This window comes from Phascolarctos cinereus, unplaced genomic scaffold (genome assembly GCF_003287225.1).
Source record: "Phascolarctos cinereus isolate Bilbo 61053 unplaced genomic scaffold, phaCin_HiC Scaffold_4;HRSCAF=312, whole genome shotgun sequence".
Taxonomy (NCBI): Eukaryota; Metazoa; Chordata; class Mammalia; order Diprotodontia; family Phascolarctidae; genus Phascolarctos; species Phascolarctos cinereus.
The window spans coordinates 383,699,521-383,707,194 of NW_027555847.1; positions in this window are offsets into that span (position 1 = coordinate 383,699,521).

The following is a 7,674-nucleotide window of genomic DNA, read 5'->3' on the forward strand; positions in this document are numbered from 1 at the left end:
GTCTAATGGTTCTTAAATTTTTTTTCCTATATCTGTTTTTCAGGTAAGTTGCTTTTGCTAGGAGATACCTTATATTTTCATCTATATTTTCAATTGTTTGACTTCATTTTAATATTTCCTGTTGCCTAATCAAGTCATTGGCTTCTATTTGGTCCATTCTCATTTTTAGTGAGATTGTTGTTTGGGCAAAGGTTTGAACCTCTTATGCCAAGTTGTTAATACCCTTATGATTCTTTCTTTGATGGCTCTCATTTCTTTTCCAGTTTTTCCTCAACTGCTCTCATTTCATTTATAAAAATAATTTAAACTCTTTTTTTAAAATACCTGTTTCATATCTTCCAAGAATTCTAGTTGAGTTTGTTCCTAAGCTGTGTTCTTCACTGAAATAATGCTTACAGTGTTTTGGAGTCATTCTCTTCTACATTTGTATCTTAAGCATCCCAGCCCACTAACCCTCTTTATGGTGGGATTATTTTTGTTTGTTTGTCCATTTTTCCAGCCTACTTCCTGACTTTAGACTTGATGTTCAGGCTGGGCTCTGCCATATTTATGGAGGAAAGATCTGGGCTAGTCCTAATGCAGCTTTTTTTGGGATATTGAATGTTGTATTATTTCAGGATCTCAGGTACAGCCTGGGGACCTGAAAGCTTTCAGTGTTCTCAAAGTGGTCTGACCTAGGGCAAAGTCTGATTATTGTCCCGCTGCTCTGAGCTCTACAAAGTTCATAACCTGGATTTGGATTTAAGCAAAAGAAGAGGGGCAGCTAGGTGGTGCAGTGGATAGAGCACTGACTCTGAAGTCAGGAGGACCTGAGTTCAAATCCGGCCTCAGACCAAATATCTGACACTTACTAGCTGTGTGACCCTGGGCAAGTCATTTAACCCCAGTTGCCTTAAAAAAAAAAAGGCAAAAGAAGACTGCTGCTGGACTCCAGGCCTACCAGCCAGCTAGAAAGTTCTTTTGGTTTAGTGGCAGAATTGTAGCCTCCTCTTTGGTCTGGAACTCCTGTCCTGTTATTTCTCTATAGGCTGGGCTATATCCTGGAAATGAGACCCTGATCTGAGTCAGAGGTTTCAGCCATCCTACTATAGTTGCTGCTGCTGCTGTTGATGGCTTCTGAACTTCGTCCTTGCTCAGTACATTGACAGAGCCTCCCTATCTGCATATGGCATTCTCCTGTGCAGGTCCCTTTCTCAGTTCGCCCTGAGTCTGTCACTAAGAACTATACTATGGGCAACAAAGTTCCAAGTTTGTACCTGTTCCCGTTGCCATGTTCCAGCATAGGTCTGGGAAATCCCAGTACAAATCTGAGGCCTCCTCTTGTCCTGGTGCACGGTCTCTCCCTAGGCGCTGAAGTGCTCTGCGCTGATGTGGTCCTAGTCTGGCCCTGTTCCCAATGTCCAAAGACCTCTCTGTGTCTCTATGTTGAGCTGGACTGGGCAAAGATTCAATTTTACTTTTTCTGAATTTTCTCATCAAGACTCAGTCATGTGCATTTTCTAGATCTGTTTGGAAAAGATTATGGACAGGAGCTCATCACACTGCTTACAATGACTCCATAATATTGCTTCTAACAACTTCACATATTGGTTCTCTCAGTTTATTTTCTAATAGGAGAGTGGAGTACATATATTTCTATACAGATTAAATATAAAGAAAATAAGTACAAAGTCGATAAAAGAAGGTAAAGGTGGAAGGATGCTAGTAGTTAGGGTTGGACAGATAAGGAAAGACTTCATATAGAAGGTGATATGCTTGAGGTGAGTTGTGAAAGAAATGAGGGATTCTATGAATTAGCGGTATGGAGGGAGTCCATCTGCAGCAAAGGCATTCATAGCCAGTGCAAAGGCATGAAGATGGGTGGGAAAAGTTAGAAAGAAAACCAGTTTGGCTGGATGGCAAAGTGTAGGAGGGAAAGTAATATACAACAAGGCTGGACAGATTGTGGACAAGTTAAGAAGGGCTTTAATACTTAGGCAGTAGATTTGTTTTTTCCTAGAGGCAATAGAATACCACTAGAGTTTATTGACTATAGGAGTGACATGGTCAGATCTGTAGTTGAGGAAACTCATTTTGGCAGCAGTATGTAGGATGAACTGGAGTAGGGATCTGTGGCAAGGAGCCCAATTTAGGAGGCTCTTGTAATAGCCTAGGCAAGAAGTGCTGAGGGTCTGAACTCAATGGTATTGACTGTGGGTAATGATTCAGGATTATATGCAAGTGTGAAGATAGAAACAGCAAAATTTGGCAACTCATTGGATATGTGGAATGAGTGAGGATGAAGAGTTGAGGATAACCCTAAGGTTACAGATCTGGGAAGAACCACTGTGACTTTCACAGAAACAGGGAAGCTTTAAAGAGGGAAGTGTGGGGGTAAAATAATGAGTTCAGTTTTGGACATAATGAATTCTGTATATTTCTTTAACATCCATTTTGAAGTCCCCAGTAGACAATTGGTGATGTGGAAGAAAAGCTCAGGGGAGAGATCCAGGATGGATATATAGGTTTGTGGGTCATGCAAAAAAAAAAATGGGGGCAGCTAGATGGTGCAGTTGATAGAGTACGGCCCTGGAGTCAGGAGGACCCAAGTTCAAAATCTGTCCTCAGACACTTGACACTTAACTAGCTGTGTGACCCTGGGCAAGTCACTTAACCCCAACTGCCTCACCAAAAAAAAGTGGGAAAAAAAAGATTATTATACACCAGGACAAAGTCTTCAGAAATACCCACTACTCTATATAAAATGGGTTTGTGTTCCCCAGTAGATAAGTAGCCAAAAGATATAAACACCTAGTTTTCGAAAGAATTAACTCTACAGCCATATGAAAAAATGCTCAAATCACTAAGAAGAAAAGTACAACTTAAAACACTTCATGCCTATCAAACTGGCAAATATGAAGCAGTCAATCTCAGAGTGTGAGAAAATAGATAACATTTGCATTACTAAGGAAGCTATGAATTAACCCAAAAACACTTTGGAATTATTCAAGAAAAGTAACTAAACAGTTTGTAACTTTTGACCTAAGGAGACCATTCCTAGGCACGCACCCCTAGGAACCCAAAGAAAACTACCATATATAGTAAAATATTAACAGAGGCACACTTTTCATAGAAGAAGAAAAAAAAGCAGAAGCAAAGTGGGAGCCAATTAATTATAGAATAAAAAAACAGTGAAATATAAAAAAAGTATAGTGTCATATTAACATCCCTGGAAAGGGATGAATCCAGGATTCAAAGAGAAAGAGATTTCTATGGATTGATACAGATTGAAATGAGCAAAACAAAGTAAGCTAACAAGGAGAATAATATACATTATGACTATGATAATATTAACAAAAACACTATAAGGAAGCCAAAATTAGAGCAATTATAAAATGACCACTTATCATTGGGACAGATAACGAAACATACTCTTCTCCTCTCTTTAGAAAAGTGAGGAGACAACAGGTGCGAAGTATTACCCTGTCAGATGTGGTCATTGTGTCTGTTGGTTTTGCCTAATTGTTTTTGTTTTTGACAAAGGAAGGTCCAGTGGCATCAGGAAGGGTTTTATCTGGAAATATTATGTAAAAACAAATGATGTCAAATAAAACATTTAAAAATAAAATGGGCTTTGGGGAATACATTTTGACCATACTCCAAATGTTTAATATGGACCTTTCAGTTCGGCCTATGTGAGCTGTTGCCTTTAATGAAAATGTTTATAGGTGGGCCAACAATTCTCAGTTCAGAATTAGGCTACCCAGGGTATCGCCAATCTTTGCAAGGGGTGTTTGCAGAATTATAATAATTCATTTTAAAAGAAACATAAATTCTGACATACTGTCATTTTAGAAAAGGGGCATGTGCTAAAAATACTAATAATCCTCAGGATCACCAGGTATCTTGACATTTTCTTCCACCACTCGTCACTGAGCAAAGCCTAATGATCTGAGTGAGATGCCTCATCTTCTGGAAGAGTTTAGGAAAATATCTCAAACCAAGATGTGGATGCTTTAAATTAAAAATTGTTAACCTTTGTGTGTGTGTGTGTGTGTGTGTGTGTGTGTGTGTATGTGAGTGTGTGTATGTGAGATGGACTCTTTTGGCATCGATAAAGTCTATTCAATGATCCCCTTTTAGCATTATGTTTTTAAACAAATAAAATCAAAGAGGATTATAAAGGAAATCAATTATACTGGAAGTCATCAAAATTAAAACAATAACAACAACAGCACAAGTTTACAGACCCCAAGCTACAAACCTCTGCTTAAAACGTACCTAATAGTTTATAAATGCTTGTCCTGGTTCCATGCACAGTAGATACTTTCTAAACATTTGCTGAGTTTAATACAACTGGCTGCTCTTGAGAATCACAGAATTGAAAATTTAGATCTGGAAGGGATCTTAAGTAGATACATAAACAATCCAATAATCCATTTATTAAGTGTTTACTATGTGCCAGACAGTATCTTTGGTGCTGGGGATACGAATACAAAAATGAAACCATTTTTGTCCCCAAGAAGCTTATCTCCTAATGGGAAAAGTCAACATATAAAGGGAAGCCAGAAATAGAGAGAGGCCCTATGCTTCCAGAAAGGGTAATGGATTTAGAATCAAAAGACCTGGTTTCAAATCCCTTTTCTGTCACTTACAACTTCACACAACTTGTATTGTGCCACAATGCTTGTGTGAAGTCGTAAGTGACAGAGAAGGGACTTGAACCCAGGTTCTTTGATACCAAATCTATCACTCTTCCTATCCTCTGAAAGGTAGAGTCTGAAAATGGGAACAAAGCTCTCAGGACCAAGTGTTGCCTGGAGACTGGACTGCACAGGGTTTGACATTACTTAGAGAAGTGATGAATCAACTCAGTGTTGTCTGAAAGGTATAATCCCTGTAATTTATGTTAATATGAGTCTATGTGGATTTCCTAATTAGCAGTACTTTGTTCCTAGGGTAATGGATATGGAACATCTCTTCAGTCAGAGCCTGTGTGCTCCCTCTTTCCAGGTCTGAATATCTAATTTCCTACAGCAGGACTATAAGTCAACATAAAGCTACAGGCATTAAACAACAACAACAACAACAACAACAACAACAATAATAATAATAAGGGCAGCTATCTAACAGCTTTATAAACATATTTACAAACTTATCTACAGGTGACTGGAAATCAAAGTTATAGAAGTTATAAAGTTATAGAAGACTTTGTTTACTTGGAAAACCAAAAGGAAATATAATACAACATATAAAAATTTATAACAAGAAAATGCTGTCCAGTAAATTTGAGAATCATACTATGTCACAGCTTGCAAGGACCTCAGAAATAATCTAATCTAAACCCCCATTTTACAAATGAGGAAACTGAGATCCAAAGAGGGAAAAGACTTGCCCCAGCTATCATCTCAAGATAATGGTAGAAGCAGGACTATAATTCAGGTCTTCTGACTACCATTCCACTTCCTGTGGAAAGTGTTCTTTCCACTGTAAGAAAAGTTGGGCTGCACCACTGCTCATCCTATCAGTCCCATTAAAGGATGTTCTATTCTGTGACAAACAGCTAAATCTCTGGAGGGAACTCAAGGAATGCAGAAATAGTTTACTGAATACAGAAGGTGTAGATATTTCTCATCAAATTCTTTAGTTTGGGCTTTAATGCCCTCCACAATCTAACACTACCTTGACTTTCCAGACACCTGTTGGTAATACTTCCTTCCATTTGCTCTTTGTTCTCAGCTCTCCAAGATATGCAACTTTGAGTGTTCCCATAGGTAAGAAGGTAGTAAGAATACCTGTGTGTGTAGCACCTATTTTTAGGACATGCAATTGGAATTGTATTTTTTAAAGTGAACATTTATTGAATATTCTATCACCAAAAAAACCATTCTTATTCAAACTAAGGAAACTAAAGTTTAGCTATCTTATTTTTTAATTAATAACTAGACTGTACTTTAAAATACAAATAAAATTAAAAGAAGACAAAACAGTAAAATTTTTAAAAGATATGACATTTTGTTTGGACACACTTTACATAACCTGTACACATGGGAATATTAGAAATAGTTGTACTATCTACCATACTTGCAGGGGGTTGAGAGGAAAGTGCTTTCTAAGCCTTAAATTTCTATAAAAATGTGACCAATTCCTTTTCACTTAACTGTAGAACTCATCATCTCTTATAAACATCCTGAGTGTTTGTTAATGTAGTCTCCACCCCTAACTTTCCAACTGAAATCCTAACAATTCTTTAAGAATCAGCTAAAAAGTTTTTGGGTTTTTTTCCCCTGAAGTCTCCCTTTATGTTCCCCCAGTCAGATGTTTCCCTCCTCAAATTTTTCATAGAATTTTCAATCAATTCAACATGGCATTATGTTGTACCTACTGTGTACAAGGAATTTATGTTTGGCTCTTGGGATGTAAAGAGAAAAAAAAAAAAAATATATATATATATATATATATATATATATATATATATATATATTCCTGCCTCAGGCAGTCTATATTCTACTGGCTTTATAAAGCTAGGGGATTAGGACAGACACTTAGATAAGTAAATGAAAGAAAATTTGATGAAAGATATTTTATTATTGAAGGAGTAAGATCAGAGAAAGTTTTATGGAGAAAGTAGCACCTGAGCTGAGCCTTGAAGGAAGATAGGGAAGAGGTTGAGCTGTAAAGTGCCCCTAGAGGGTTCAGTGAATAGTGTTGCTCTTAGAGTCAGAAGACTTGAGTCTGAATCCTGATATTATCTTACTAGCTGAGTTAAGTGCCATAAATGGGCAAGTCACAACCTCTCAAAGCATCAGTTTCTCCCTTTGTAAAATGAGGATAATAATAGCATCTATCTCACAGAGCCATTATGAAAATTAAATGACATCATGTGAAAAGTGCTTTGTAAACTTGAATTATAATTGTTGTTATGCTCAGTAGCTTTAGCAAATAAAGGGGAGCAGAAGGAGGAATGTTAGCTACAGAAAGCAGCTTGCCTCCAATTTAGAGTGTAAGAAGGAGAAGAACATAAAATAAGAACAGGAAAATAAGGTTTAGGGCTCAAAATGCTTAGCTGAGGAGTTTGGATTTTATCCTAAAGAAGAGATGAAGTCATTAAAAATTCTTAAGCAAATGAGTAACATTAACAAATGAAAAGCAGTCTTTAAGCCCTTACTATGGTGCCAGGAGTTATTTATGTTCTCTTGGTCACCTTTTGTTTTTCGATAATAGGTTCACAGAGTTATAAATAGAGAGCTCTAAGAGACCTCAGAAGCAATAGTTTCCAAACTCCTCATTTTGCAGATGAGAAAATTGAGGCCCAAGGAGGTTGTAACTTAACCAGAGTCATACAGAGTATCAGAGGTGGAACTTTTGAATCCAGGTTCACCAACTCCAAAGTCAGGGCTTTTCACACTATACAAAGTGGTTTCTTATGAGAAATAGAGCTTTTTAATTTGCAAGAATCTCCAAATATAGTGTTTGAGTCTTGAAGAACAATAAGTCAAATTGCTACAGAGTAAGGGAATTGCAAAGGCTTAACGTGGGAAGAGTTTGAGGACAGAAATTCAATCACTTAACCCTTCTTGTCTTTGGTTCTAAGGTTCAAGACTTTTTTCATGCCTTTGGTATTTTCTTTATCTTCAACTACCTTGTATATCAGTCCATATCTCCAGGTTGTGAAGGACTCTGGGTGTTTTTAGG